We start from the raw sequence: 6,128 nt of genomic DNA, 5'->3' as shown, positions 1-6,128 counted from the left end.
AGGTCAGCAAAGCTTCTATAAAGAGACAGATACTAAATATTTTAGGCTTTATGAGTTGAGAAGCAAAAGAAAGCAAATTTCCACAAGCGTTTTATTGACAAAAATAAAACTTTATTCAAAGACATTGAATTTGAATTTTATATATTTTCACATGTAACAAAATACTATTCTTCTTTTGAGTTTTTTCAACTTAAAAAATCCAATAACCATTCTTAGCCTGCAGGCCGTATAAAAGCAGGCAATGTCATCAGATTTGCCCCACGGGTCGTAGTTTGCCAACCCCTGATGAAGAAGCCCAAAGTAAGCACAGAAAATGGCTACAGATTAGTCTCCAAGATGGGTGGCACCAAGACAGGAGTGCAGAGAGGAGAGAGGTGGGGTGGGGTGGGGTGGGCTGGTCCAGTCAGGAAAACTTAATGGAAGAGATGGGAGCAGAGCCTTGAAGGGAGGGTAGAATTTGGCAGCAGAAAACAGTCTGGGGAAAACATTCCAGGTAGAAGTGATGAGCATGAGGCAAAGGCCTCCAGAGGCAGGAAAGGTCATGGACCAAAGGAGACATATGAGGTATTTCCCCATCCTTCACTGTGACGTGCTTCTAGCTCTGTGAGGCTTCTGGGACACGCCCTGGGCTGGGTGTTTAAGAAGAGGAGGGATATTGTAGGCCTGTGGGAGTTGGCTTTTAATGACTATGATTAATCATATTATATGAATATTTATAATATGCATCACCCAAAACTTGTTGGAGACACTGAGATCCATTGGGTCTGTAGTTTAAAACTGATGGAGGACAAAGTAGACTTTATTTTTCTTCATCAGGAGACTTTCCAGGTTTGAATGTTACCTATTTTAAGGAATTTTTATGGAGAATGAGCTTTTTCTCAGACTCTTAACAATTTTTTACTCATACCAGGAAATGCCACATGCCCTAACCTGAATTTTCACTGCCAATCTGAAAGTCTTAAGTTACGAGTGAGTGACAAGGAGCTTCGGTTAGTGACATTTATCTTATTCTACATCTGTTTTTGTTTTTACTTTCAATTTGAATTTCCTCTAAGAAGTAAGTAATTAGTGGATACCAGTAATTAGTGGATACCTTAAGAAAATGTTCTTCCTGGGGCTGGCCCAGTGACATAGTGGTTGAGTTCATGCACTCCACTTTAGTGGCCTGGGGTTTACAGGTTCAGATCCCTGGCACGGACCTATACACTGCTCATCAAGCCATGCTGTGGTGGTGTCCCACGTACAAAACAGAGGAATATTGGCACAGATGGTAGCTCAGCGGCAATCTTCCTCAAGCAAAAAGAGGAGGTTTGGCAACAGATGTTAGCTCAGGGCCAATCTTCCTCACCAAAAAATAAAGGAAAAAAGTTCTTCCTGGCTGACTTTATCTATTCCCATCATTTCACCTCCTGCTCATAACATGCTACTAACTCCCAGATCTGTATCTGCAGCCCACATATTTCCCTAGAGCTTCAAATGCAGGCGTCCAAGTTCCTGCTGGGCGTCTCCACCTCGTCTCCCACAGGCACTGGAACTCAACTGAAGCAGGCAGTCTCCAAGATGGCCCTCAAAGATCCCCACCCCTTGTTACTCACACCCTTGGGTAATTCCTTTCCCCTGAGTGTGGGCTGTACCAAACGACTCACTTCTTGTAGACAGAGTGTGGCAGAGGTAATAGGATGTCAGTTCCCATGCTAAGTTGCAAAAAGACTGGCTTCCATCTTGCTTGCTCGCTCTTGCTTTCCCACTTAATGCTGCTGGAAGCCAGCTGCCATGTTCTGAGCTACTCTATGGGGTGGCAGCATGACAAAGAACTGGCCAACAGCCAGTGAGGACCAAGGCCCTCAGTCCAGCAGCACTTGATGAACTAATTCTGCTAACAATCCACAGGTGAGCTTGGAAGTCTTCAGCTGGGACTGCAACCCCAGCCAACACCTTGATTGCAGCTGTGAGAGATGTTCAGCCAGAGGCACCTAAATAAGCAGTACCTGATTGGTGACCCTCAGACACTGTGAAATAATAAGTGTGTGGGGTTTTGAAGTTGCTAAATTTTGAGGTAATTTGTTCCACAGAAATAGCTAGTTAATGTATCAGCAAACTCCCTAAATCTGTTCCTTCCTCTAAATTCTCAATTTTAATTCCTAGGACCGCCATGCATCCACTCACCCATGCTGACAACAGGTTTGTTAGAGGTCCTTCATTTGTGTTTCTTACATCTACAAAAGTTCAAATGCTTTTGTGTTTTTCAATCACAATCGACATGACTAAGTAAGCTTAAAATTTGTCCCCTGTGAGTTCCATCTGGAAATCAAGTCATTTGTGCAACATAACATGCTGCAGCTTGAACTTTCTCAATTTCTGCCTGATTCTGCTAGCAACAATATTAATGACATCATACTGGATATCTTTCCACAGATAATAAACCCTTGGGAAGTGTCCAGAGTGATAGAATAAGAGAAGGGAGAGTCTGGGAAACTCTAGAAAACTATACCCGTAGCTTGAAAATCAACCACATCCCAAACTAAAGGTGGGATGGAATGAGCATGGGACCCAGATGACTAAAGATGGGGGTCCTGGTCTGGGCTTTGCTACTAATGTGCTGTGTCCACAGCCAGTCATTTTGCTTCTTCAGAAGTCACTTTCCTCTTCAAGAAAATGAGGGGGTTAAATTTCAGTGGAAAGCAGAGCTGTGGGTGGGTTACTTCTGGATGAACTAGGGAGCCTGTTAAACCTCAGATTCCTGTCCCTGACACTCAGCCATGCTGGTTCAGTAGGTCTGAGATGGGGTTCTAGGAATCTGTATTTCTAAAGTGACTAGCTCCTTAAAGTATATCCAGGTATGGAAATCTTGAACTACAGCCTCTCAAAGGATGTTTCAATTCTAATACTGTAATTGCCAAGCAGTTTCTATGATGTCCGAATTCTACTTGGCATGTACATTATAAAACATACCAAAAAATAAAATTTTAAAGATGATTTTGTGTGTGTGCATATATGTGTTTGAGGGGTTTTTTCATTTTATTTTCTTCCCAAACCCTAATAGATCTCTTTGTATAGTCACTGGGACACATGCATCTCTTTGGGAGACCCACTGGAGACAGGACAGGTCTACTGGAATTGGGTGAAGAGGGGCACAAAAGTCCAGGAATACCAAAGACAAACAGCTTAGCAGGTGGGCTTCTTATATTCATGGTACTGCTTGGCATTGCATGGGATACAGAGAAATAAAAGATATTGTCCCAAAAGAACTTATGGACTAGATGAGAATGTGTGTGTGTGTGTGTGTGTGTGTGTGTGTGTGTGTGTACAAAGTTAGCCCTTCTTGTCCTCACCTGAAATCCTATCGCAATACAGTGTCACGTTGTATTAGTCTGTTCACACTGCCACAAGGAAATACCACAGTCTAGGTGGCTTGGGAAACAGACATTTATTTCTCACACTTCTGGAGGCCGGGGAAGTCCAAGATCAAAGTGCTGGCCAATTTGGTTCCGGGTAAGGGCCATCTTCCTGGTTTGCCAACTGAGGTCTTCTTGCTGCTTCCTCACGTAGCAGAAAGTGTGTGATCTCTCGCTCTTGCTCTTCTTCTAAAGCCACTAATTCCACCCTGGGCACTCCACCTTCGTGACCTGCTCTAACCCTAATTACTTCCCAAGGACTCCATCCAAACACCATCACACTGGGAGGTTGGGGCTTCAACATACGAATCTGGGGGGAACACAAATATTCAGTCCATAGCACACATAAAAAAGAAACAGAATCTCACTTAGTAAAAAGCATTTGACACAATCTTCAGTAAAAAGTAATGTAAATCTTTACTGAAGGTCTCTTGGGGAAGTGTAAAGGGAATTTTGTGCCACACTGCACACAAGACTTTCTCTCTTGTAGAAACTCTTCCTCTATTTTCTGTCTTTCCAAATTTCTCAGATCAACCACTTCACCTGCCCTCACCCTGGTTCTCTTCCCTTACGCTCTCTCCTAGGATTCGTTAGCCTACATCCCAGCCCACGGCCCTTTGTTAGGTAGAGTTACTTCCTCCTTCTTTCAGTTTCTCTCAGGTGTTCCACAAAAGAAAAGAATCAGCATGGCATCCTCTTTCAGTTGAAGTGTCACAGTTACGTCTGATAAATATTTTTAACCCTGTACACTGAGAAAATGGAACTAAAATATAAGGCAATACATACTTAAATATTAAGTAGACAGAGAATTGGATTCCTAGATGTTTAAAGGAGAGAAAAAAATCTCTACGCCAGAGAGGCCATGGAGAACAGAGGAGATGAGCTGAAGAGTTGAAAACTTGGGAAAATCTTTTTTAGGCAAAGAGTAGAGCCCTCCTCTCCTATGGGAGGAAGAAGTCTTGTACAAGGGAAGGCCAAAGACAGGGAGGTCCACAAGCTGTTTGGAAGGTGAACAAAACCAGGTGGACCGTAGAGGGAAAGAAGAGTAAGAGACAAGATTAAAAAGTGGGCTGGGGCCAGAAGATTGAGGACTGCAAGGAAATACACCTCCATGAAATACACCTTTAATACACATTAAAGCATTTAGAGCATGGGAGTGATATGATTTAGAAAGTTAATTTTTTTGTCACCATGCCGGAGGGACTGCAAAACAGAAATCATCTAAGAAAGGAGGTCAGAAAGCTAATGCAGCCTCTGAGTCTCAGTGATGAGGGTGTGCTCCAGGGACTTGGCAGGACACAGTGAAACAGAATAGAAAAAATGACTGCATGAGTTCATGGCAGAACCATCATGGCCCGGTAAAAGATTGGATATGAAAGACTATGGAGAGGAGGAAGCCAAAGATGACACAGAGATTTGAAACTGGTTGGATGGGGTACAAACAGAAATGAAGAACGAAGGAGAGAAGTGGAGACTGTGGGAGGGAGAAGACGGAGAGCGTGATGCTTGTTGTATGTGGCAATTCTGACGGCAGCTCAGTCAAGGTGGAGTAGCCAGAGGCAAAGGAGATGCAGAGGGCTGTTTTGGAGAGACTTGGGGTTTCGATTTGTGGGCATCTGTAAGAAATTATATTCTATACTAGCTAATTAAAATTGTGTTTTCCTATAGTTTAGAGTTTTGATTCCAAATAAACCTGCAAATCAACTTGGAAATGGTAACCCTCCTGTTAACCAGCATTTGTTCTTTGGGTTTCAGATATATTCTTGGGAAGAGATTCTGAAGACAAGCAGAGTGGGAATTTTGAGTAGTTAAAGAGGAAAGGAGCGACACCTTCTAAACACCAGAAATGGACTCTGCTCCTGGCAAACACCAGCAGAAGAAAGACTTACACATCTCCATTTGGAATGGTGGTTGGAATTTGGGAGGATGATTAAGAAACTACATTCATGTATTGCATTCACTTCTGGATGTTTTATGAAGGACGAATATTGTAATTGCATGTGGATACTCAAATAACATCAATTAAAGAAAGCTTTGCAAAATGTTTTGTTTTGTTTCGGTTTTTTTACTCTTTTAAGACAGGAGAATTCTTTCTTTAAAACCTGTCTACAATAGGCAATGACAAATTTCCATTTCCAAAGTTAAATTTGTAGCTCTGGACTTAAGATTTGAGAATACATTAGAATTACGGTCTTGGTCAGGAACCTAGAAATATATTTTTGTTGCTAATTTAAACCAAAATGCTTTCACCTGATGCTCCAGGACAGTAACCTCCAACATTTTACCACCAAAGGCTCCTCCTATTAATTTTACACCAGAGACCCATGTTTTGAAAGATTTTATTCTGTATTTGTTGAGTAAAACGAATATCTGTTTCCATTAATCTCGGTGCCCATCAGTGTAAGATAGCCAGCATTAAAATGGAAAGTTGATACAGTTCATTGGGCAGACTTACCACTGTTTCTAGGATTGACATTACTACTTTCCTAGGCCCCTAGGAACCCAGGGAACCCAAATTAGTGGGCATTGTTTGGGGCCCTCTCCACATCTACTTCTCTGGCCCCTGGCCCTCACTGAGCCAAATTCCATATTGTCTCTGCAAGTCTCTTACTATTTAACACCCTGCATTTGCTCAAACTTTATCTCACACTCAAAATGTGTTTTCTCTTCCAAAGTGGATAATGCTGTTCTCTGCCAACATCTCTTCTAGGCTGATGCACCCATCCCCCAGTA

General features: G+C 42.4%; 1 long non-coding RNA gene across 1 annotated transcript; it reads left to right on the top strand.

The window, feature by feature from the left end:
* Positions 1-3,042: 3,042 nt before the first annotated feature.
* LOC138924811 (uncharacterized) lies at positions 3,043-5,437 on the top strand. The gene is made up of 2 exons (XR_011440076.1): positions 3,043-3,172; positions 5,151-5,437. It is a non-coding gene; the product is annotated as an uncharacterized lncRNA (long non-coding RNA).
* The last annotated feature ends 691 nt before the right edge of the window (positions 5,438-6,128 follow it).

This window comes from Equus caballus, chromosome 1 (genome assembly GCF_041296265.1).
Source record: "Equus caballus isolate H_3958 breed thoroughbred chromosome 1, TB-T2T, whole genome shotgun sequence".
Lineage (NCBI taxonomy): Eukaryota > Metazoa > Chordata > Mammalia > Perissodactyla > Equidae > Equus > Equus caballus.
The sequence above is the reverse complement of the archived record's forward strand: the minus strand, read 5'-3'. Positions and strand labels throughout refer to the sequence as shown.